General features: G+C 43.9%; 1 protein-coding gene across 9 annotated transcripts in view; it reads left to right on the forward strand.

The window, feature by feature from the left end:
• Positions 1 to 4,145: 4,145 nt before the first annotated feature.
• THRB (thyroid hormone receptor beta) overlaps positions 4,146 to 26,254 on the forward strand; it is a 163,868-nt gene continuing 141,759 nt past the window's right edge. For 2 of the 9 annotated variants that reach the window (XM_090142559.1, XM_090142564.1), the window contains exon 1: positions 4,146 to 4,228. The gene's annotated coding sequence lies outside the window, so the exon portion shown is untranslated. Of the gene's footprint in view, positions 4,229 to 11,630; positions 11,858 to 12,044; positions 12,268 to 12,811; positions 12,875 to 12,913; positions 13,024 to 26,254 lie in introns of those variants that run through there. The other 7 variants (XM_090142560.1, XM_090142566.1, XM_090142565.1 and 4 more) reach the window with 6 other exon arrangements.

Consider the following 26,254-nt stretch of genomic DNA (forward strand, 5'->3'; position numbering starts at 1 on the left):
CGCCGCGCCGCACCGGGCCGCGCTGCCATGACAGCCACCGGGCGCCCGGCCCCGCCCGCCTCCCGCCCGGCCGCCGCGCCGCCTCCCGCTCCGCTCCCCCCGCGCTGCCTCCAGCGGGGTCAGCCGGGGACAGCGCCCGCCTCCCGCCGCAGGAAGCGCCGCAGCCGCCCCGGCGCCTCCCGCTCGGCGCTCGCCGGTGGCAGGTGAGACCGCCCGCGTCCTCCCGCTCGCGGCGGCGGCGGAGGGGCCGGGGGAGCCCCGGGGCGGAGGGGCCGGGCGGGGGCCGCGGTCGAGCGCGTCCGGGAGACGGAGGGGTCGGGGCGGGGGGACCGCGGGGCCGCGCGGTGTCATCCTCCTGCTGTCGGGTCGCGTTCTCCTCAGCGGGCTCCCCGAGGCTTCGGGTCCCCCGTCCGCCTCCCAGATGGATGTCTGCGGGGAGCGGACGGCCCGAGGACGCGCCCGGGGCTTCTGCCGGGTCCATCCCGGTGCCGTGCGGGAGCGCTCCGGGCCGCCGTCCCTGCCCTGGCATCTATGAGGATGCTGCCTGACTGCCCGGGGGTCGGGTGGCAGAGTTGGTGTGCGCTGTCAAGCTGTCAGCAGATGCACGTGGGGACACAAGTTGTGAGCGGCTCGTTGTGCGTGCCCTAACTCTGTTCACGGTGTGTGTGACTGGAAAGGCAGATTGACCAGTGCTTTAAAACCAGTGGTCACTACTGACCTCCTGGTCAAGGCAACTGAGCGCTTTGTAGCAGTGACACGCAGCTGTCAGCGTGTGCTGGGGCAAGCCTTGAGGCAGAGAGGGATGGGGGAATGCGACAGCGTGGAGGAACCCAACCCGAGGCCCAGGGTGACAGGTGGCTGCTGGCCTTGTGCCTTCCTCCCACAGGGCAGGGCCTCGTCTCAGTGAAACCACAGCAAAATGCTGCTGCCTGCAGGAAAGGCAGGGCTGGCCCTGCTTATAGGGATGCGGCAGGAAACCCAGAGATCTATTTAATCTTATCAGACTTTTGAGCCAGCAATGTGTCCAGGTGGCCAAGAAGGCCGATGGCAGCCTGGCTTGTACCAGAATTAATGCAGCCAGCAGGAGCAGGAAGGTGATCATCCCTCTGTGCTTGGCAGTGGTGAGGCCGCACTTCAAGTACTGCATTCAGTTTTGGTCCCTTCATTACATGAAAGACATTGAGGGCCTGGACACAGCAACAAAGCTGTGAGGGATCTGGAGAACAATCTTATGGGGAGTGGCTGAGGGAACTGGGATTGTTCAGTCTTGAGAAGAGGAAGCTCGGGGGAGACCTTACCTCTTCTCTCAGGTAACTAGAAATAGGATGAGAGGGAATGGCCTTCCATTGCACCAGGGGAGGTTCAAGTTGGATATTAAGAAACATTTCTTCTGAGTGTTCCAAAGGCACTGGAACAGGTGGTGGAGTCACCATCCCCTGGAGATGTTCAAGAAATGTGTAGATGTGGCACTGAGGGACATGGTCTGTGGGCATGGTGGGTATGGGTTGACAATTGGAATAGAAGTTCCAAGCTTAATGATTCTGATACTATGAAAGCACCTCTGGGAAAAAATGTAGCTTGCATCTCAGCCCTACGACTTGGAGAGTGGTGCTCTCATGAGAAAGTTGTGCCATTTTGGGGTGTGAATGCCACCCTGTGTGCTTGGCTGACTGCTGCCATTGCAGGAGAAAGGTGTGCTCAGCTGGTGGCATGTGGGGCAGGAAGAAGTGGGAAGGTCCCAATGGAAAGGAAGCAGCTCCACCTAGCAGGGATCTCATTTCCTTAAAACAAAGTGTGCCTGAAAGAAAAGACTGTGTGGGGTCACTGAGACTGAATGAGTAGCAAAAGGAAACAGAAAGATGTCACTAAATAAATAGTAGGGTCTGGAGAAGCAAGGTTTCCAAGAAGAGCAAGACTTGGTTAGGAATTCAAAGCAGAATAGTATGTGTGTAAGTGTAAGGTCTCTCTCATTGTATCAGTACAGATAAGATCATAGAATCATAGAATCACAAGGTTGGAAACGACCTGTAAGATCACCCAGTCTTCTGATTACCATCTTCTCATTACCATTGCTATCACAGACTAAACCATATCTCATAGCTCCTCATCCAGATGCCTCTTGAACATGCCAGGGACAGCAACTCCACCACCTCCCTTGGCAGGCCATTCCAGTGCCTCACCACTCTCTGAGAGAAAAAGTTTTTCCTCATGTCTAACGTAAACCTCCTCTGGTACAACTTGTGGCCATTTCCCTGGGTCCTGTTCGTTGCCTGGGAGAAGAGGCCAAACCCCTCTTCACCACAACCTCCCTTCAGGAAGTTGTAGAGTGCAGTGAGGTCTCCCCTGAGCCTCCTCTTTTTCAGACTGAACAATCCCAGCTCCCTCAGCTGCTCCTCATAAGACTTGTGCTCCAGACCCCTCACCAGTTTCATTGCCCTTCTCTGGACACGCTCCAGGGCCTCCATGTCTTTCCTGTAGTGAGGGGCAAATATGAAGATGAAAATATACAGCTTCTCATGTGAACTTAAACTGAGCAGTTGACAAAAAGCTTGAACAGGACAAAGAAGTCATTGCTAGTAAAAAAAAAAAAAAAAATGCTGGGGAAATGTATCAGGAATTACTGGGGAAATGAAAAAAAACATTGTCTCAGATATAAAAAGGAAATCTCTTAAAAATGAGGCCTACTGGAAAGAAAGAAGGAATAAGAACCTGCAACATTACTTTGAGTTTGTGGAGGAAACTGAAATGTAGAACTTCAAAGAAAAAGGGTTGGTAAAAAAAGTGAAATCCAAAGAGGTGTCTTTGACAATAATGGAAACATTTTGTTAAAAAAAAAGTTGAAGTGCTCTGGGTAAGATGAAAATATTCATAAGGTTGTATTTGAGTTGGTTGGCTGCAAAGCAGAGGTAGGTTCGTATTACTCAGCAAGCCACAGAGACTAAGGAGAAGAGAGATATTTGCTTCCATCACAGCAATTGTCTAGAGCTGAGATCAGACCCAGTAATGACCCAGAAGAGGGGCTGCTCGTGGAAAAGCTGTTGAAAGGACTGGTGGAATGGGAGTGGGGAGCAGAACGCCAGCAGGTGGCTGTGCTGCTGCAGGCGGCCTTGAGACTTCTGCTGGGAAGGAGGGCTGCAGAGCTCCTGTCCTGGGGAGCTGTGGGCCTCGTGTGTGGATGCTGGGGAAGGCCAAGATCTTCCTCTTTTGTTTTCTGTGCAAGTGAAGATGTGCTGGAGAAACCTAAGAAATTCTCAAATGCACTGAAGGCTGCTTTTCCAGGAAGCTGAAAATGATGAAGCCAAAAAAACCTGCTGATACTGAATGGTGTGTCAAAAGAAAAGGAAAACGTGAGGAAAACTTTTATGGAGAGAACCAAGTGCTGAAGCATGGAAGTCATGAATATAAATGGTTAAAGAAAGGGCAGAAATAAATAAAATGAAAAGAACAAGATGTCTGTATTAAACTTTCTACAATTTCCAGGTCGACAAAGCAATTTAGCTGTGTTTGCAATCAGTCCAGAAAATAACAGCCATTGATAACAAAAGGTGTTCTTCCATCAGGGTGCATCCTAAGGTGGCCTTACATTTAGGTCTGGGCTTGGCTTCCTGAATACACAGCAGTCAGCTTTCCTGAAGTTCCTAATACTTCCATTACAGTTCTTCAACTTGAATTTCAAAAGAAGTGCATTACAACTGAAAACATTAATTACATAATTTCTGATCAGTTAATCTTCTGTACCTACCAGTTAGCATGTCAGGGAAAAACCTATGAAATCTGAGAAACCTATGAAACCTGAGCTGGAAGAGGGCTGGAAATACACCATATCTTCCAAACATGTTGTGATTTTTATATTAACGGATTAGTAAACAAATAACAGGAGGGAGAAAAAGGATCCACACAAAGCTTTCAGCATATTAGCTAGCATATTGCAATTGTCTGCCATGCATTAGCTATAATTTTAAAGAGATATTGGGGGCTGTAAAATTGAATGCCTTATGTAAATGGAATTATGAAAGTGATTATCTTTCTTTTGTGAATTAACATGTTGGCTGTGCTGAATAAACATTAAGAGGTTTGGGCTCACCATTCCTGGGAAATGACAGAATACAAAGCCGTGTGGTTATTTCAGAGATGTTTTTCTTTAGGTTACTGGAGGTCCTCTGATTACCTTTGGTCAAGCTCACGGTAAAGTAAAACTTCAGGAAGTTTACCTGTCCTCCTGATAAAGGTAAGGAGATTTTTGTTAAGAAGTTTGACTTCTGAATGACAAATGACTTCTTCCAACATGAGTGCAGAGAATGCAGTACCTGATGTGGAGACAAATTGATGAGGTCCAGTCTGTAACATAGCCAGGTGAAGACTGGATGTCAGAGAAAAGTAAAATTGATAAGAAGTTCAGAGGGATTTGTGTTGACACTGGAATTTAATGCAGTTTGGAATCAGAAGTAATGTGAGAACTAGCCTTAATTTTGTTAGTATAATGGCAAGTTAATTTAAAAAGAGTAGTAAAAAAATGAAAGTGTACTGCAAATAAATAAATGAATAATAAACTTTGTAACTCAATAAATTATAAGCATATTAAAGTGGGGCCACTGTGGTGTGAAACTGCAGAACAGTCCACATCTGGAATGGAAAATTCAGAAGTTTTTACTGTGTGGGTGCATGTTTTGTTCTCCTTCAGTCTGGCCAGGGTAGATGGATTTTGGTTCCTTTACCATGCCAGTTTTTGAATTTTTAATTATTAGTTTTCACAGTAAGGATGCATGACTTACTTACTGTTTTGAGTTATTATAGGAGATGTATTTAGGATCTGAGATCTGCCCAGTCTTCTGGGATTGAGCTGTATGTTTTCATTAGATGTGGAGTCACTCACTGCAGTAAGTCTAGAAATGTGCAGATACTAAACATAATGCAGAATTTTAATTATTGTTTACAGTCAATTACAACGCTATTTTTGTTTTGTTTGCTTCCCTTTGGCAACTTCAAGTCCTAATTAATTCACAACTGTGGGTGGTGGGATTAGGGCTGGCAGCAACACACACCTCAAACAGCCCACCAGAACCTATGGCTGTACCTGCAGTAATCCTGCAGAAGTGAAGATCAAATTCTTGAGAAGTTAGATAAAGGTGGCTTTTGTTGTTGCTGCCAGGATTATTTTTATCATGTTGTCAACATATGTGTTAATGTACAAACATGTTGGTGGAGTATACAGAACTCATGAAACTCATGAAAAGGTGAAGACTTCATATACCTGTGAAATTACACCACTGAAGATGAGATGTGTAGAAAAATGTTGAAGGCGAACCAGTGTTCGCTTGACTTCTAAGGACCTGGCTGGCACCATTCCTTATGGTGAACTGCTCAGTGGCATCTATGACACTAATAAAGAAAACCTGTGAGCAAATATGATTGACTGATGTGGTTCAAGGAGTGGCTATTTCTCACATTTCTATGGAGGTGGTACCTCAGGTGCATACACAGTTTATGAGTGAGGTGGTAGGTTGTTTTTTCATTCCTATAGTGCTGCATTTATATCAGAATACAATAAGGTTTTTTTTTGTTTTTTTTTATTTTTATTTTTTGGCTTTGAAGTGTTTCTGTAATTGGTTTCTAGAGCTTTCCTGATTTGACCTAATTAAACATTTTGAAAGTTCGCCAAAGTACAGACCAGGATTTTGCCAGTTTTCCATCAATGATTAATAAAGCTCATTTGGAGGATCAATTAGCGTTCCAAAAAGAAATTTTTGAACTGGAATTGTTATAATGAGTGCTATTTTATTATTGGGCATTTTCAGCATTGCATGATGAAATGTGGCACTGCAATGAACAATAAATGTATATTTCTTTTTGGAGAATCTCCTCCCTTTTGATGATTATTACATTGTACTGGGAATTCTATAGCCAGGATTGAGAAACAGTTTCTCCAGTCTGCTTTGTAATGACATTGTTGGCAAAATTCAAGATGTTGTTTTTAAAAGATCGTTAGACCATTAAGAAGTGGTTTTAGCAGGTAAGATTACTTCAAAGAAGTTTCTTTGCTCTTCATGGTGCTAAAAGTGTAAGCACCAGCTTTCTAGAAGTCTTCAGAAAGAACAAGTAACCACTGCTGTGTAGTCTGAAAGACCAGTGAATGGGAAGAAATGAAGTGACGTGTTGGGAGGGAGGAAAAGCAGGCAGCGCATGCCATCATCAGTTTCTAATCATCCTCAACTCCTCCCTGAGTTCTCATTTTTATAAAGATAATTAAAAAACGAAGTGCAAGTTGTTCAGCCTGTTTAGGTGCATTTCTAATTTGTTTGTAGCCTTGGTACACAAGTATAGATTTGACAGAAAGTTTCTTCTGAAGAAATAGGGCTGGATGTTCTACTGGATACATTAACAAGCAGGAGGTTCCTACATGTTGGAATTAGCCACCTATCTCATCCACTGCTTGTTTGTTCATGTTCTGTTCATTCAAATGTATCCTAAAGAAATGAGATTTCCAGCTGTTATGGTTGCTTCAGTTTCTAATTTGTTCCAGGAGTTTGTAGCCGTGAGTCTGAGTGCACCAGGTAGGATCCGTGGGTGGTTATATACTACCACTCTTTGCATTTGGGTCATACATGGCTTTTTAATGGTAATGATTTTGTGTTTTGGCTAACCAGGGAACTATAAAAAGTATGTCCTCAAATTACATTTATGCTCTTTTCTGCATAGTGCATTCAGAGTGCAAATGATTACATCTGTCATTTTTTCATGCCTCCTTAATGCCACTGTTCTGGCAGTGGTTTCTACCAATAGATGAGTACACAAACTGCTGTGTGATGACTTGCTGTACTTATTCTGTAGGAGTAAAACAAGTGCCTGTACTGAAATACTTCCCTCTTCAAAGACTGATGCACTCTTGATAATGTTGCAAATGCTCAAAGCAAGCTTGTATTGCTTAAGGTCACTAGAAAAAACAAGAGGTCTGACTGAAATAGGACTCCTCCTTGGCAGGTTCTACAGCAAGAGTTTTCAAACTGGCCTCCAAAGCACCTCTTGGGGATTCCTGACAGATCAGGTGCTCCAGGGGAAGGAACTGCTGCTTTTTTCAAGCACTATTAGCATAAGTATCACTACATGAAATCCATAGTCACATTCAGAAGACACTTTCCTCTTGTAAATCAGGAGGCAAATCTTGCTTCAATTGTTTTTTACTGAAATAAGACTGCTGGAACTGTACCAATGCTGCATACCACACTGGTCAGGTATATATATATACTCATACTATGCTATATGCTATGCCTGCAGTAAAAAATGGCAATGTACTCAAAAGTAATAGAATTACAGTACTATACCACTGTAGCATTTCTGCTAGCACCATGGTAATATTTATCTTCCATACCTCTGAAGAGAACTTGGGAATGAAAATGCTTTGATGAAAACTATACATGTCTAAATTATTCCAGACATCCAACTAAGAGTGGTTTCAGGATGAAGAACATAAAGTGAGCTCATTCAGTCCATGTTCAGGCCTGCTAAGATAAAGCTTAATAAAATGTGGCTAAAGCAAAAGACAGCAAAACAGAAAGATGCTAGTGCAATACTTTATGTTTTCAGTTACTGAAATGAGCAGATGTCCTAATTTTCTTCAAGGAAGAGATGTAGGCTTCTAAGTTTTGCTCTGAGTTGAGTAGGACAGAATCTACATTCCTAGTTTCTATCAGTTTTACACTATATTTTGTGGCATCTGTATGTTTTCCATTGTAGTGCTTAAATACAAACAAGTTGATCTAGAATACGATGAGCTGCACATTCCCTCAGTTAATCCTCCTACCAACCCACCTGCTACTTGAGGTCTGTATAGCCCTCCATTAGGAGCAAGAGAACTTGCTAAACTTTTGCTTCTGTCAGGCCTCCAAAATCAAATCTCTACCCAGTGGGTTTTAGCGTTCCCTCAGAATAACCCAGCTATCATTACAACTGCCAGAGCCTTTCCAAGCCCTAATCTTTTAACTGGAACCACAGTGGTTTGGGACACAGGATCTGGTCTGAGTAGGACTACAGGCTGTCCTACCACTCTGCCTCCAACAGAGCTGCATTCACGCTCACTCTGATTCTTCCTGAAAGAGATGTCCCTTACCCATCAGCAAAACAGAGCTGTGTGGAAAGCTGTGGTATTGTCACACCTGTTCCGAACTGGAGACATTTCTGCAGGTCTCTTAAATGGAGCTTTCTTTTGCCTGACGGAATGTCCTCACTACTGTCTCAGTCTCATCCTCTGTTCTCTTCAGTATGAAAGGAAAGCTATGCATCTGAACTAACTGAGCTTGTCACTCATCATCTATTTTTTCCATTAATGTTATTACAGCCTCTGTTGTGTATTTTTTGAAATCCAAACTAGGCCCGCTGCCATTTTCATGAGATTTGGAGCCACTGATCATAAAAATTTTCATCACAGGCGGCAGCAGAAAATGACAAGAACGACCTTGATTATCTCGTCAGAAGATAAGAAGTATGAATCACCGTTTTTATTTATTCCAGCAGCCCATCTAGCCCAGATGCCTTGGACTGATGCTGACAAATAGAGGATGCTTACCAAAAGACTGGAAGCAATGGGATAAGTGTAGAATTTCCTAACTTCTGGCAGTCAGAGGTTATGGGAATTTCCTGAGCCAGAGATTTCACAGGATTGCATCATCATGTTTACTCGCCATTGATAGACTTATCGACCATAAATTGTCTGATCCGTTCTGAACTTTCTTGAACCTCCACATCATCCTTTGATGACAGTCCAGACAGTCTTTTATAGTAAAACAGCTTTTGCAATAAAAAGGAGAATATCCACAAATCCCTATTTAGTCTGGAAGCCTGCTTCAGTGTAGGAGGGCTCAGACTGTCTTCTCAAAGACTTTGTTATTGCAGTTCAGAAATACAGATCTTTTTTTTTTTCCCTTCTTCTATTTTTTTTCCCCTTATTCATTTGGTTTTGTGGACCAAGCATTAATGTCCTGTGGTGCCATGTGCATCCCTGCGTAACTTGGAAAAAATTCCGAGCTGTATTTTTCATGCAAGATTGAAAATGGATATTTGTTGAAATATGCAGTGATATGAACTGTGTGGTGGAGGTTAGATTGTGCCTCTAGGTTTGTTTGTCTCCCTTGCTTTCCTCTTCATTATTTATTTTTCTTTCCTATTTGCCTGGATTTTCATACATGCCTCTTCTGTTCTCACACATCCACTGTTATTCCCCCTCAATTCTGATAATAGAATGGAATTAGATGTCTGTGGAAAAAAAAAAAAAAAAAAAAAGAACAGAACAGAAAAAAAAGGTATTACATTAGGGTATTTTTAGGTTCCCCAGAAGTCTTGAAACAGACATAGATTATTACAATGTATGATAAGAAGGAAAATATTAAATAATGTATTGTATTAGTGGTTTAGTATCACATTTTTACAGTACATGGATATTTGCCCCAGACAAAGTCTATAGGTTGTTGGCCAAATGCCTTCAATTGCCACTAAAAAACATTGAAGCCTTTCATGGTGTTTAGAACAGACTGGCCTCAGCTATCATTAATAATAAATTGAAGTTACTCTGCAGTTACTGTATTTGCATCCTGCGTAGTAGTTCTGAGGTATGGAAAAACACTGGTCATTTATGGTGTAAAGAGGGACAGACACAGAATGCTTTCTGCTGTGCTGAGTCACAGCTGCTAGTCCAAAGCATGAAAAAGGATGTGTATTCTTCTCTGATTTCCACATTTACCATAAAGTTTTTTAAGTGAAACATTTTGGATTTTATTTATTTATTTATTTATTTAGCCAGAAGGTGTGGGTCTCATTTAGTCACGAGACTCCACAGCAATCTTAAATTACTGACCCTTGGGCTGTTTTTCTGTAACTCTTCTTGTCCTCAATCCCCATGTTCTTGTGCACTGTGACACATGCTATTTCAGAGGCTTGGGGAAATAAGGGAAAATTGCAAACAGTAGGAAAAACTGCACGTTTGTAAGACCCTCCCTGAGCAAGTGGTTTGGGGCTCCTCTGCCCACCGGATGATGCGTGGTAGGCAGCCATGTGATTCAGCTGCTTCCTTAGCTCGTGCTTCATTGGTCTGCACTATCTGCCTGCCTGCTGTGTATGAACAAATGAGTGGCTCCTCTCCCAAAAAACATCAAAACAAAACACATGAAGTTTGTAATATTTCTGAGAAAGACAAACTCATTTGTGTATGAACAGATTTGCTAAGCGGGCAATGTAAATTCAGATACCCATAGGGAAACGCAAGGAAAATAACCAGCAAGGAGGAAATCTGTAAGCTGATGGTAGGCGCAAGACATCCATTACCATTGGGAAGATCAGCTGGACTGTTGTTCTCCCCTGCCAACCCACCCCAGTATGTTGGTATGTTGTTGGCTGGGAGCCAGGCAGAAAGTACTAATGAGGAAAAATAAATTGAGAACAACAACAACAACAAAAGCTGAAATCCACCAACGTGTCAAGTTCTGTCTTTTTGTTAAAATTAAAATGAAAAAAATACTGAGCCTTATGCCTTGAAAGATTTATGGATTCTCTTCTAGTTCACCTCGGAGCTGGATTATGTTAGATGCTCTCTGGCTCCCGGTCATGTAAAGATGTTGGCTTTAGCTTGCTTTTAAATTGGAGGAAATTCATGACTCTTGTGTTTGTGAACAAACCACAATCCATGGGCAGCTGATGCGGTGGGAGTGCCTGCAAATGACCTCAAATCAGTTCCAAGGGAGGAGGATAATGTCACTGCTTTCTTGGCCACATGAGCTGCATGGTTCTGCCTCCTCCCTCTATAGAGCTTGCTGCAGGCCCTTGATGTGTACTGCAGCTATGTTAAATGCCCATCAAACGTTCTCTGCCTAAGAAAAACATCTGTGTGGATGTTCAGTCTATGTGAATGTATGGCTGGTGCAGCTTGCCCATCCAAAGAGACACCCTGCTAGCAAGAGGGCAAGCTGAGGTTCCTAAAGGGTACTTGTAGTCAGGTGCTGGGACATCAGGAAGGAACAGTGGAACAAATGATGTTGGGTACAGCATCAGAGTTCAGTATCAGAGACTCACAGAATCATTATGGTTGGAAAAGACCACTAAGATCCTCTAGTCCAACTGCCGACCCATCACCACCATGCCCACCGAACCATATCCCTAAGTGCCATATCCACATGTTTCTTGAACACCGCCAGGGACGGTGACTCCACCACCTCAGTGGATGGGCACTGTGATGTGTCCCTTCCTGACGATGTCTCATCTTTTGTGGGGAGTGGCACAAGGACCCGTGGCAGCACTGAGCTGTGAGGTGTCCGCACGTACCCGTGCTTCTGTTGGTGGATGGCGGTGTGGGGGTGGTTCCGTGTGCCAGGTTTGATGACACATTTGAAGCTGATACTCTCACCATCACATGACCCCATGTCCCCACATTTCAGTCATTTCAGAGCCGTGCATCACCACCCTGCTGGCTTGTTGGGCGCCCTGTGTTTAGCAGCAGATATTTATGACATGCTGAGGGAAGAATGAAGTTTAACTCACGTCCTTAACTAACCCTCAAGTGAGGGATTAACTGCCTACTGCATTCTTCTACTAAGTATTAATCACTTAACATTATTTCCATTTTTTAGAAGTCTTTTGATTGCGCAGTACGGCAGTGCACAGTTTGGTTTGAGGTTGGGGCATCTGGGGGCCTCTGAGGCCACGGTTGCTGCCGGCCAGCATGGCCCCGCTGTGCCGCTCTGGGCGATGGGAAGCCAAGTGCCGAGGGGCCGCAGCTCAGCGTCCTCTCACCCTTCCCTCACAGACCCGTCCTCCTGGCTGCAGCAGAGTTAAAAAATAATTACCAGTTTTTCAAAGGATCACCCACATACACATGGTAAGAGAGTTCTTTTCTTTGTTGGTTTCATTTTATTTGTACATGACTCACTCTTGGCAAAATGAGTGAGCCTCATGAGCCTGTAAAAATTCTGTTTGGATTAAATGATTTGCATTAAATGACTTATAACTGCAAGGACGGTTCCTGTAATTCCTGGAGGAAAAACAATCCAATCGTACTTTCAGGTAGCTGTTGCCTTCGCGCCTGTGCCTCCAGACGCCATCTTCCTTGCCAACAGCTGTGAGGCTCGAGGTGATCCTCCTTCCCTTCCCGCCTTGTGCGTTAGAGCATTAGAGTGGTGGTGGGATGTGCTGCCATCCATCTCAGCGTGACTGAAACCCAACCAGCACGTGTCCCAGCACCAGCGGTGCGAGCCCTCGGCGGTGCGCCTCTACGCTCCAGCCGTGCAGGTCAGGGCCCGTCGCTCGCTGTTCGCGCAGCGCTGCGCCCAGGGTCGGCTCCCCAAAATAAGTGCCGGGGGCCACGGGGATTCCGCAGCGCTCTGCTCACGCCGCTCCCCTGCTCGAGGCCTGCGGGCGAGGGCCGGCCGCATCCCGGGACCCGGGAGCGCTGCGCCGGCCCTGGTGTCCGCGGCGGGGCTGGGGCACGGCGTCGGTGCCCGGGTAAAGCCGCCGACAGCGGCCGCCGCCTTCAGCCTCTGATCGCGGCGATCTTCCTCCCCCCGTGCCGCGCCGCGAGGACGGCTCCCGGCCGAGCTCCGGGCGCGAGATTCCCCCTCCCTCGGCACCGAGACCCCCGCAGCCCGCGAGCCGCCGAGCCCGGCGGCGCGTCCGGAGGGGCGGTGACCCGGAGCCCGCCCCGCCCGGGGCAGCCCCGGCCCGGCGCTGCAAGCGGCGGCGGGGCCGGGGCCGCTATCTGCCGGGCCGCGCTTCCCCCCGCCCCGCGCCCGCCTCCCGGCGACCCTCTCCGCTGCGCGGAGGGGCCGCGTTGCGTAACGCGCTCCGCACGGCGCCGGGGCCGGCGGCGGGCGAGGCGCGGCGGTGGCCGCGGCCGGAGGTGAGCGGCGGCGGCGGCGGGTGGAGCCGGGGGGCGCAGCGCGGCGGTGCGCGGCCCCGCGGGAGGCGGCGCGGGCGGGGGGGAATCCGGGTCACGTCCGCAGGCAGACGGCGGCTGGCGGCGGGGAGCGGCGGGAGGCTCCGCGCCCGGTAAGTCGCCGCCCGGCAGCGCTTCTCCGAGCCGTGCGGGCGCTGTGTCGGGCGGCCCCCGGTGCCCGTCCGGCAGCGCCCGTCGGGGCGGCGGGGGCGGCGGGCGGGGTCGGGGCCGGCGCGGTGCGCTGTTCCTGCGCGGGGGTTGGCGGCGGCGGCGGCGGCGCGCTTCGCTTCCGAAGTTCATCTGCCGAAGTTGCGTTCGACTTTCTAACGCAACAACAAACGGGCGCCCGCGCAGCGCAGAGCCCGACGCGTTAATTGTTAACCACGGGCGGGAGGGGAGGGCGCGGGCTGCGGTGGGCGCGCGGAGCGGGCGGAGGAGAGCCGCGGTGCGGGGAGGGCGGCGGCGGCGGAGCAGCACCTGCGTTGCGAGCGCTGCCGGCGGCGGGGCGGCTCGGCTCGGCTCGGCTCGGGAAGAGCCGCAACGTCCGCGCCCCGCTCCAGCCGCGGAGCTCAGAGCTCGTACATCCGAGCGGAGCCATCTGCCAGCCCAGGCAGCGTGCTGGGCTCGTGGCTACAGCGCTGGGCTGTCAGAAAGACGTGTCTGCATAATCGACAGGCTGCATCTTTTCGTAAGGGGATTTGTTTTCCTTTTACGTATCGGTGCGACCTGTCTGTTGAGGCAATTTACTCGACTCTCTGGTTCCTGCTTTCCCAGCCCAGCTTCTGAATAGACAAACATGTCAGGGGAAAAAAACAGAGCAGCGGCTTGTTCTTCATAAGATATTTGTGTAGCAAAGAGGTAATTTTCAGGAGACTTTGCTAGATCGATGCGGTCCTATTAGTACTGCCATACAACGGGAGGTGTGAGCCTTACTGTGCAGAATGGATACGTAAATGTGTAGCCTCTTAAAAAGTGACCTAAAAGGTGAGAAGGAGCTGCACTAAGTCACTGCAGAGTACAGCCCTTCGTTTTCTCACAAAACAGCTGTTAAGGGACAACAACAAACGTTCTGTGAAACTGGATATGCCTACTTCCTTCCTCCCCGGGTTTTTTTTCCCTGCTAACGGCTCACATCACCCTTCCTATCAGTGCCGGACCCTTCAGTCAGGCGCAGCTTTCTGTCGGTCGATGACCTTTGGGTGAGGTTGTGCTCTCGGTTGTTATGTGCTATTAGTGATGGAACAACCTGGTCCTGACAGACCCATTGTGAAACTGAAGTCTCCACCACACAATGGTCCCAGCGGAATTTAAGTGTTTGATGACTCTTTGCTGGATGAGAAAGGATTTAACTTTGTCCGCATCAGCTTCTAATGGGGAGCTGAGACAGCTGATCCAACGTCTGCTAGAGCCGATGGAAAACCCCTGGAGATTTCAGTGGGTTTGGATCCGGCCGGTATGAGCAAGCACAGCATGGCTACTCTCAACTTTTGTGCTTTTGGAATTCTTTGCTTATCGAAGTCATTATGTAAGGAGAAAATTACCATGGTTTCCCCTTTTCCTGTGTGGGAATGGCCTTTCTGTTTGTTATATAGTGCCGATGCTGGTGATTTGGTTCACTTTTTCAAATGATACGGCATCATTTTATTATATGATCATCTCTATGCACACGAGGACAGTGCATTCCTTTTCTAAATTCTCCCCCAAACGGGGGACTTCTAAGCAGATCTGTTTGCACTGATGGCTGCCTGCCCTGAGGACAGTTTTTTTCAGGGATGTTTCAAAGAGTCTGTGGCAATAGGGCACCTGAACACCTGAGATGTCCTTTCTCTGATGTGCATGTTGTACTGCCCCTGTTCAGTATGTTGCTGTTTGCTATTTTCTTTCTTTTATTTCTTTAAGGTGAAAGGGAGAGTGTTTAGTGGTAACAGGGTGCTCCTTACAGAAGCTTGCAAAATAACACATACCTGTGGTAGGCATGCATCCTTCTTGCTTCCCTGTTGTTGGTGATGAGCAGGATTTTTCCTCTTGGCTATATGTAAAAACCAAGCCACGAGAAAAGCAGGGAGGAGGATTACTGAACATAAATCATGGAAGTTGGCAGTTCATTGTTTAGTGTAGCCTGTCTTGAAATTTGATTCTATTTGGAAGGGAGTTGAGATGAAACCTCAACAAAGCCACCTGATTTTGAGGCAGGACATCCTCCAGCAAGAATCTCATTTGCTACAGGAAGGGCGAGACCAGGAATTTTGGCTTGCTGGGAATGGAAATTCTGGAGCTCGTTATCTCTTCTCCATGATATTCTGGTTTACTGATCTGAGGTTTGCTTATTACTAAAAGTTGAGGAAGGCAAAGGAGGTATGAATATGAAAGAAACTCGGATAAACAGTGTGGGATGAGGGGAGTTATTAGAAGGAAGGTAGCACAATTTTTATGCATGCCTCTGTCTTGCATTTCCTTGTCGGACTTGGGAAGCACTAATTGTTTCAGTGAAACAAATCTGCTATTTAATGGGAGATCTCTGTCACAGCATAGGGCAGAGCTGTACAGCAGAGTAGCAATGCAGCGATGCACATTTCATAGAATCACAGAATCATTAAGGTTGGAAAAGCAGTTAAGATCATCAAGTCCAGCCATCAGCCTAACTGCAGCATGCCCACTGAACCTTGTCCCTCAGTGCCACATCTACATGTTTCTTGAGCACCTTCAGGGGCAGTGACTCCACTGCCTCTCCAGTCTTTCTGAGAAGTAATTTTTCCTAATATCCAACCTGATTTCTTCTGTCTTGTCCTTTAGTGTGCTGGATTTCCAAAATGGGTGAGGGTCTGGCAGGTGGAGGAAGGGAGGAGGTACTGCTGTGGGCTGTCTGCCCTTCTGCCCTTGTGAGGCGAGGTGGAATACACATGTTGGCCATGCGTGTGCTGGCTAATGGAGGGTACAGTCATTCTGATAAATAGGATCAGTCAGGAAAAATTGTCCTATTATTTACACTGTTCTTCTTTATTCCCTCCTTTACAAATTTTAGAAAGAGTTGCATATGCACTCCTAGATTCTCTCCTATGTGGCCCCATTCAAATGAATAAATAATCCTCCTTATATCTGCTTACCTGAAGAAAGGCCTGTGGGACTTCGAGGTAATCTTCAGTAGGAAATGCAGTTTAGGTATATGAGTTTGGCAGTTTGCCTGGGTTAAGTTAACCTATCAAAGAGGTGAGCAGAATAGTCAGCGTGGCCATTAGTGTGGTAGTACTGCTTTTGATGCTTCTTGAACTTGTCATTGTGTTGAGTAGAAGTACTCTGTCTTTTCTGGGATGAGTTGGGATTTTACATATTTTACAAGGACAACTAAACAAGTAACACATGTATTACAAGAAGCTTTGTTATGAAAATGAAATGCAGGCTGTAAATAAACTTACTTTCTGTGCAAAGATTAAAGAATAGTATTTTTTCTCTGTTATTTAATCAGCTGTTTGTGGTCTGAGAGGACATTCTGAATGAAGTAAATGAATCTTGCATAAGTTGTTTCTCTCATGTAATTCACAACATGTGAACAACATCGTTTCCATTACTCATCACAACTACTTCACTTTAATCATTTTTGTGGTAGGGGTACAATGCAAGTAAAGGGATTGATTGAAAAAGCTCTGTGGTGCTGCTGTTAACCTTTTCAGCTTATGGTCACATCACCGAGATGCATGTAATAATAGCAGGATGAAATTGTGGGCATATGAAATGCTTTTTTAAAACTTAAGTATTAAATTTTGTATCCAATTCTGAATGCTTTTAATCATTAAAGTCACACTTTCTTCTGATCTGTTGTAGCTTATGAGAAACTAAGGGTCCTATGTAATACATACCAGTAAAATAGTCAAAGAATAGGTGTCTTATATATACAGAATTGTAATAATTTTTACTGATGAACCAAAATGGCAAATACTCTTTTGCTATAATTAGATTATATGCATGAAAGCAGTGTAATCGTTCTAGATTATGGAGTCATTCTGTGTCCTCTGGTGAACCTAACCCAATAAATTAGAGTTCTGTTTTCCATTGGAAGAAATAAAAGGACTGACTGCCAAGCTGCGTAGTAGGAAGGTAGAAAACAGGGCAGGGAGTTCAATGTCTTCTCAAGTGAATTTAAAGTCAAAGTGCAAGTCTTTCTTGTGCTGAATGAGGCGAGGGTGAATTTAGCACACACAGAACCAGATTACTTACATGTATGCATTCACAATACATACTTTTTCATCCTGGAGAGAAGATCATTAATCCTCCTCACCTACTAAATATTTTTGCCTATTTTAACAGTGATGTTTGAATGCCTTCTGGATTACTTCATGGGAGTTGGTAGGAGTGAGCTGTAACACGCAGGTATGGCACCATTACCCAGCTGTAGGATGTGCTTTGGAACAGCTTTGGTGTGGAAAAATGAAGGCACTCGTTGAGGAAAGTTGGAAGTGCTTTCTAATTAAAAAAGTACCTGGATTACTGACAATCACTCGATAATTCACATCGTAGTGGCATGCATATGGATGAACCATATTGAAAATACTAACAAAAAAAGAATTTCTGTGGGTAAGAAAAGCTGCTTTCATCACCACTGCAAGACTGCTTCCTTGTGTGGCATGTCACGTTTCCTTGCAGTCCCTATAGCTGTACAGGGTTCTTGAACTCTGAGTCTTTTCGTTTCTCATGCAGATCTTTCTTCCATCTTCTTGGTCTTGCACCTTGTTCTCCCTTAGTGTAATTGTTAACTCTGCAGCTCCCATCCATGACTTTGCAGCATTTCCCTTAACTCAGCTATGCCAGCTACTTGCCATACGTTCAAGCCAAGCTATACATCAGCAGGTGTGGAGTACTGCTGCTTGGTTTCCTACCTAGAAGAAGAATAAGCACTAATAAATTGTAGATACTCCTTTAGTGTTGTTCTTTCTTCTGGCCTTAAGTACAGACTCGTCATGTGTTGTTTATCTCCCTACTCCCTTACCATTTCTGGTAGGGGAGACTGATGTGTGACATCATACTGTCTGTTTTCTAGCTTTATATTAAAATAATTTCATTTCTATGACTTATTGCTTTACTTTGGGTTCTTTTTATATTTATTTATACATGTCAAGCATCTTTTAAAAAATGGGATGAGTCTGTGCATAAGGTGCTTCAGGCATAGTTAGGAGCTGCAGTATTTCGGTATAAGGCTTAGAGTAACTTTGTTCATGGCTTCAGGAGATGGAATGGTTTATCTTGAGCCTTCTTTAAGTCAGATGTCTTACTTTCCATACTGTGTTTGTTCTCCAAAGATGAGGTGATACACATCATCTGGCTAGATAAAAAAGGAAAGATTCTGTACAGACATATTTGTGTAAATGCAGAAGTATACATACACATGTACATTAAAAGAGTATTAGTCTGTATGACATTTGTAACAAATTTCATTTTGAAGCAAAATAACTGCTTTCATTAAATATTAATGTATGGGTTTATTTCTACAAATATAGAGAAAATTGTAACTGGAACATGAAGTACTTCACATGGAGTGTTGAACTGCACATAATTTATGTTGTACCGTTCGGCTGATGTGACTTGCTGAAGTGATTTGGGTTATTGAAGTGCTGTACGTGACCAGAATAAAACAGCTTGTCTGAGCCAGATGACTTGGATCATCTGTTTAACTGCATAAGTTGCTGATTATTAAGGTTATAATGTCAAGCACCGAGGGAAAGAAATACCAGAATTAAGATTAATTATATAGCCTTCATTCTGATATCTTTGAGTATGTGCAGGTAAATTAAGGTTTATAGTTCATGGACAGTACAGCTTCATTATTCAGGTTGCTTATCAGTATGTAGAAATAGTTGTGTTTGAAAACTATAGATCCTATTAACTTTGTTTAAAACTGTCAAAGTTCTCAACATTAGATGCCAGGGAATGTGGTTGACTGAGTAGAATATGATGAGAATATGATGAGCATGGGATCTGTGACTGCAGATTGTAACATATAACTGTAATTTGTCACTGATTATTGTAAATTTTGTGTTGAAAATCACTTGGGAAATGTGCACCATGAAAGTATCAGACCTTATTCTCCAATTTAGCATTCAGGTGTAAGCTGTCCACTTCTCTTGTTTTCACCACAAAGCCCCCTGCCACGGATAATACACGGATTATCTTCCTTTGCCAGAAACTCAGGAGAGTCTGTAGAGACACTCCCCTTCCTTCAAGAGTCCCATCCATGGACGTGCCACCCTCAACCTCATTTCCCCATAGGATGTGCTGTCAGTTGCTGTGGTTGCTGGATCTGCCAGGTGCTGGGGGCAGCTGCCATGCTCTTGGTGTTGGCAGAGAGGTGTTACTGTTCCAGGAGTCATCTGCTGCCTGGCTCTCTTTGACAGGGCCTTGTTTCCACCAACAGGCGTGAAGTTGCCAGGACTTCTGCTTGTGCTGGCCAGACCCTAAGCTTTTGTTTTCTCATCAGCTTTTGCATTACAGAGTATTAGGTTTCTGTTGGTGGTGGTTATTTTTTGTCCTCAGGCCTGTCACTTTTTGTCACCAGACCCCACACTTTGCAGTTATGCTGTATGTGTATGTGACCACTGGGACATGAAATGAGACTTTGGTGAAAATGGTGATTCTCTCAGAAATAAATGAATCCTGTTTTTCAAATTGACTGCTGCATGAGATGCTGCCTCAGTGGCAGCTGTCTTCCCTTCCACTGAGCTCTTAGAGAACCTGGAGATGGCTCTGTCAGCACAGTGCTGGCTCTTGCTTCCTGAACGAACTTTTCATCCTCTGCCTGGGGAAGATGGATGCTTCCTGCTGCCACTCTCTTAGTAGGGTGCAAGGAATGTGCTTGCAGCTGCTCCGACCATACCTTTCAGTCAGTGGATGGTGGGACTGTGCTTTGAGAGACAGAGAGATCTGCTGCTGTGATGCTTTCAAGAGGCTTTGCATCAGAAAGCTCTTGGATTTTGCAGCAGTGCTTCTTGCACTAGTTAGGTGTGGGTGAGATGTTGTGGGCTGGGGCACAGCTCTGTGTGCTGCCAGTGTTCTCCATTTATGGTTAAACTGGGGTATGATCAATCCTGTCCTCCATTATTAAGTCCTTCTTTTACCTTTTTCAAAGGATACAGACAGGCTCGATGCCTCATGTCCAGGCCTTTGCAGTACTTCTGCTGGTGAGGGGCTTTCATAACTCCAAACCAGACAGCATGAATTGGATGAAGCGTTGTGTCTGGGCCACACTTCTGGCCTGACAAGAGCGGGGAGACAAGCAGGCTTTCTCCAGTCTGCCCCAGGCTATACCTCTCTTTCCTGCTGTCCGTTTATGTTTGCATGAAGGGCCTCATAGGGCAAGCATGTGGCTGGCTAGCTGTCAAGGCATTGGCCTTCCGCAGGTGGCACCAGCTTCTCCTGAGACAGGCCCAGCTGAGGCCATGCCTTGGGCTGTCCTTGCAGCGTCTGTTACATTACATGGTGCTGTATATGTGGAGAAACACATGTACAAGAAATAGAATCCTTTATTCTGTTTGCAGATGCCTTCAGATCTTCTGAAATGCCAGGCAGCTGTTAAATTCAAGAATGAGATGGGTGTTTGTTTTCCAAATACTGGAAGAGTTTCTGTGGAACGCAAACTTCGGCAAGCCTGCCTCCATCACTTTCCCATTCTGACCAGATCTTCTCAGGGACAAGAAGCGATTCATTCTTGACATAAAGGCTTTGTTTGCCAAATTACAAGTTCTGCTTCAAGGAATTGGAGAACTAAAGTGGCTGAAAGAGTCTAAAGTTCTTCACATAGGTAAAAATAAAACCAAAACAAAACAGAATCTCAGCTGTTTCATTTGGCTACTTCTGCAGAAATACCAAAATCACTTTGACTGTCACGAGTAACTCCTACAGGCTGTGCTATCACCATCCTTGAAGTTGTTATAAAGTCCAACTGGAAGTAGTCCTGATCATGAAGGAAATGAGAAGGGTGCTTAACTAGTTGGTCTCCAGAGGTGCCTTCCAATTACTGCCGTTCTGTGACTGAAACATTCTGAGAATTTTGTCCTGAGATGGATGGTTTGATATGAGGATGCTCAGTTCACATGATTAGAGATGAGTGAAGTAATAAATAATTTTAAATAGATCAGTGTTACTGGTCTGCCTATAATAAATTCAGGGAGTCAATAAAAATCTTACGAATTCACAACAAAATAGCAGCACATCTTAACACTTCTGTTGAAGCAAACAACTCAAGCTGCTGTATAATTGTAAAAAGTGTCCTACAGACATTTTCCACGCACATGCAGAAGTTGCCAGCTTATTCAAAACTTAGAGCCAGAATATTCTGGCCTTTGCACATATGGGGCCAATGCTCAAGATTAATGCCTTTGATCCCATATAAAGAGTCATATTGGCATAAAAAGTAGCCAGAACTTGACTGAGCTTGGGAATAGTTTTCTGATCATGCATTGCTCACAGGAATGTAAGTAAGTGTAAAAAGCCAAATTTACATAAGCAAACTACTCTGTGAACCCTTACCCTCCCCTCTCCCTTGACCTTTGCTGTCCAGATTGGCTTCCAGAACTTTTCCAGAGGTTTTTTTTCTTGAATTACATGTCTCCCTCCAGTGAGAAATCCAAATTCTGAAAGCAAAAAAGTGGTGGAATTGCACCTGCAGAATTTGAAATCAAGTAGTCAATCTTCCCTCTCTTATTACCACACTTTTTAGTGAGGCAGACTGTGGGGACCGTGTGGATGCTGGCAGGCAGCCAGGGCATTTAGTAGACATCTTCTTACCTTTGTGGATAGCTTGAGATCATCCACAAGCAGCAGCTGAAAGTTCATGCTGGTAATGTAAGTTCTTATTAGTTTAACCTGCATTTTGTAGCAATACTGCTGGCAGATTATTTTTTTTCTAGAAGCTTTCTATTTCTCAATATTTTTTACATATTTTATTTTCTCAGCCCACAGAGACTAAAAGGAAGGCTTGTCAGCAGTTCACCTTGGAGATGGAAGGCAAAGGGGAAATGGATTGTTGACAGGATGTTGCTTGCTGTCTGGGCAAGTGTAACATGCAGTAAGATGTAAGGCTCCCCTTCATGATGTTCAGCTCCATGCCAAGTTATAACTTGAATTCAATCTCTTCAGAATGTATCTGTGTAGACAGAGGTGTAGTCCGTGTTGATCATTGCAGCTCTGCAGCTGAATTAATGAATTGATGGTACAAGAAAGGTATGTAAAGAAAGACCTTTACCACTCATGTAAGTGCAGACTTACAAGATCAAATCTAGTCTGATTTTTTTTATGTAAATGTTTTGTTGCTAAAGATTTCCTGATATGTCGTGCCTAATCTTGCCAATAATTCTTTAGGTCTTGCTCCTTTAAATACCTTTGGATGAGTGGAGCATCCCATAATTTTGCAAATATCTCTTGAAATCAATGCCATTTGTGAACACAGGTAGCTGGAAAATAGCAAATACACCATAAACCTTGTGCAGCCCTAACCATTTTTAGGAGATGATAGTAATACAGTATTACTGTTTGCTTTGTAATGTAATATAATCTAAAAGAGTGTAAAACAGTTTGCAAACTAGGCTTATGAAAACCTCAGTATCATTTTTCCTTCTTTCTGAGAAAAAAATGTTTAAACTCAGAACAGTATGCAAGAGGAATTTGAGAGATTCAGCTCATGAGATGTTGCAAGGCTTCAGATAGAATAGGTCTGAAATTTTCCTATTGCTGTGTGAGGTTAAAAGCTGCAATCTCTGCTAGGAGATCCAAGTTTCACAACACTTGGGTGATGGTGTAAGAGAAAGAAGGGTGTGGGCAAAACTATAGAGCGATGTATGAGTAATTGCAGACCTCACCTGTTTTCCCATCTGGAAAGAAGGGCTAAGTGGGAAAAGCAGATGGGCAGATCATAAGTTATAGTTTAAACACTCGCTTTTAATGAGCTGAGTTTTTAAGAAAGCTTATCACTTACTGAGGATCATCCTTGGAGCTTCATGTTTGTTGTGTGCTTTTTAAAATTTTGGATAGATGCTTTTTGATTAGGTCAGAAAAAAGTGATGGCTGGTGCTACGCCTGTTGTATACAACTTCAGAATGATAAATCTAAGTTATGAGGATGTATCCAGCAGATTCTAGCAGACTTTGAGATATTTTACTGTTAATTCTCCTAAAATACATTCTTCAATAACGTTCTTAATAGTGAGTGAGTTAACTGTTAATGTTGGCAACGGGATGAAATTTGTATCTAATTTCAAAGTGAAAAAATCTCAGTGAGCATCAAAGACAGATCACCACTTCCAATAGTGCCCCGAAGTGTTAAGTCAGGAAAAATAACAATGATTTTTGAATCTGCTTTATGTATTATCTTTAAATAAATACACAAATTCCTGCAATGTTTGAAATTGGGTTGGGACCCAAAACCAAAAGTCAGTCTGAGTTATGGGTGAGATTGGCTTCAGTGGTTCCTACAGTCTGGAAACTGAGAAAGGTGAAAATAAAAGTAGGTGATAAGGCTGAGTGGAAGCTTCATGTTTTCCAAAATTCAACAGGTTTGTGAGGCAAATGATCTGTTACAGTGTGATTTAAGATGGAAATCATTTTATCTACAGTACTAAGTTTGGAATCATTATATCCCATCATCTGCATCTGTACATATGTTGAGCCTAATATCTTGATTTAGGGATTAAATTTATATTCAGCTCGTTTGTTGTCTTTTTTGGTCAGCCTTTTGCTATATCACTTGTGGGTTTTTCTGATGATGTAATGTGGAATCTCATTAGTGAATTTTGTTGTGTTTCCTGTTTGCTGCTATCTCTATGAAAAACTTGGTGAAAGTTTGTGAAAACTCAGTGTTAAAGAGTCCTTTTTTTGTACCTTTCCATCTCAACCACTCACTGAGAGCAACTCGTGCTCCTCCCTTTTTAATCCAAGCTGGTATCTTCTAATAGACATTAAGAAATCCGACGAACATAACAAAAAGTAGCAAATCAACATATTGCACTATTTTGCACTTTAAAAAAATCTTTTGAATATTTTATAGATCAGTAGCTGAATTTCTTAGTAAATGCCTTATATTTTTGAATCAATAAATTTCATTTTCTGCCCAAAGTAATTTTGAAATTCATACATTTGCTGAATTGCCTCTTGTTAATGAAGAATAATATTATCACTTTGGTTAGCATAGGAAATTGGAAGATTATGAGTACGCCCTGGCTTTGATGTTTCCATAACAGGTTAGCTGCTTTGAATTGGTTGTGTAGACAGTAAAAGCTGGTCCTCTGCTTGGGAAGATAGGATAAAACCATCCAAGTATCAAAGTGTAGGAAATAACTAGAATCAGTAAAGCAAAGTCAGGCATGGTAAAAATACAGAAAGGAAAAAACGGAAAGGAGAGGAAAGGAAAATGAAGCAATGCACTGTCATGCGTAACACTGTCTCTGTGCTGAGATTTATGGCTGTAAATAGAGGTCATGATGTCACTCGGCGCAGATCATAGCTTTTCTCAGCTCTGTGCCATTTCCCTGTGTCTCACACAGGACCAGTTTTAGAACACCATGTTCCCTGTTCCGTGCTCCTCACGATTTATTATTTTTTCTGACCAGAATAGATTAAATAGAGAGTTCAAGGAAGAGCTGGAAAAGTAGAGGGAGTGAAAGGAAAATGGCACTGATAAAGATGAAAAGGTACCTGTGCAATTATATTGGCAACACGTCTTAATTGTCTGCAAATATTTGTAAAGGGTAACTGTAAAAAGTGAAAGTGCTTTTTAGTTTTCATACTGTGATCTCTTATTGGAAATAAAACTTCGGTCTGTGATGGTGCTGTTACCTTGGAAGGGATTGAGGAAGCCTTTAAATCTCAGTTGTGTAAAGCAGCAGCAGCTGTACAGTATGAACTGTTTTGATAGGACAGGGGATAGGCAGCCACTGAAGTTCCCTCTGGTGTGATTATTTTGATAGTTGTGATGTGTTTCAGTGTTATGTCTGTTGAGCACAAGACAATGCCTGTGACCTAATTTAAGTGCAGTATAGCAACACTGAGAAAACGTTACAAAAAGAAATAAAGGAAAATATGGTATTTCCTATTTTTAGTTTTGTATTTTTCTTAACAAAAAACATCTGCAATAGTACAAACAAAAATTCTCCTTCTCTTGTATTTGCCTAATGTAGATATGTGTAATCTTGTAAGAACTATGCGGCATTTTAGATGTTATTTCATTTTCCCTTTGAGCTTTAAACTGTGACAGTTAAAGTGCCCTAAAGGAGTCTTTTTTCTAGTTGAACTGCTCAGCCTGCATTCATCTCTTCCTTCTTCTCCTTCCCCTTATGGCAGTGTTTTCAGTTTTGAGGACTGTTGGGGAAGAAATGTCATCTTTTCTGCTAAGATTGTTGGCAGTGAAAGCTACTTGGTGCCTATTCAGTGGTCTTAGCAACCATCAGTCAGCCACAAAATGAGCTGTACCTCTTAGAACTACATATTACATGCACACGACCCTGATTCAGAAGTGCAAGTGTGGGTAATTTAAGAAACTTGTAGGACAGGTTGTGTTGGGAAACCACCTGTGATTGCCCATCACACCAGCTGTATGGTTCTCTTCTTAAAAAAATGTCATTTAAGATGTTAAGGCAGTGTTAAAAAACTTGTGATGTAAAATCACATCGTTTTGAAAAGTGGACTGTGGATAACAATATGTAGGTTGTAGATTGGTCAAAGCATTGGAGAATGCTTTTCAGGAGTAGTATGTGAGCAGAAATACACAGTGGAGAAAGGGGGGAAAGCACCACTGCCTCTGTGTCAGAACTGTCAGATTTGGTATATATTCTTCTCTGTGTGTGTGTATATATATATATTTATGTATACACACACAGGTTTGTCGGAGGCATCAGAAAAAAGCCTCACGTGCAAAGTAGCGATAATGGAGGGGAGAGTATATCCCAGACACTGATTGTCTGGAGATTAATTCCTCGGCAGTGAATTCTCAAAGTATAAAAAAGGAAATATTTTAGGAAGTGTATATACACATATATATTGCATATCTGATGATATGTAGTTAAATTGAGAAGTTTAACTGCGTGTGGTAATTACGGTGTTAGATTTACTCTACTGCTTTCCATTGATATATGTGAAGTTTCAGTGGTCGTTGTTAATTAGTATGGTAACCCACTGAGAATGATGAAATGGTCATGGTGTGTTTCTGTTATTTGTCTACCAAATGAAAGCCTTTCTTCCATTGGTTCCTGCATATATTTATGATTGTATTTATGTTTTCATTTGTCCATAAATGATGCTTTACAGACATATGAAAAGATTCTTTCCAAGATGTTCTGTCTCATTTTCATCTAATTTGGTTATTTTCTAT

Source organism: Phasianus colchicus, chromosome 6, assembly GCF_987193195.1.
Source record: "Phasianus colchicus chromosome 6, bPhaCol1.hap1.1, whole genome shotgun sequence".
NCBI lineage: Eukaryota > Metazoa > Chordata > Aves > Galliformes > Phasianidae > Phasianus > Phasianus colchicus.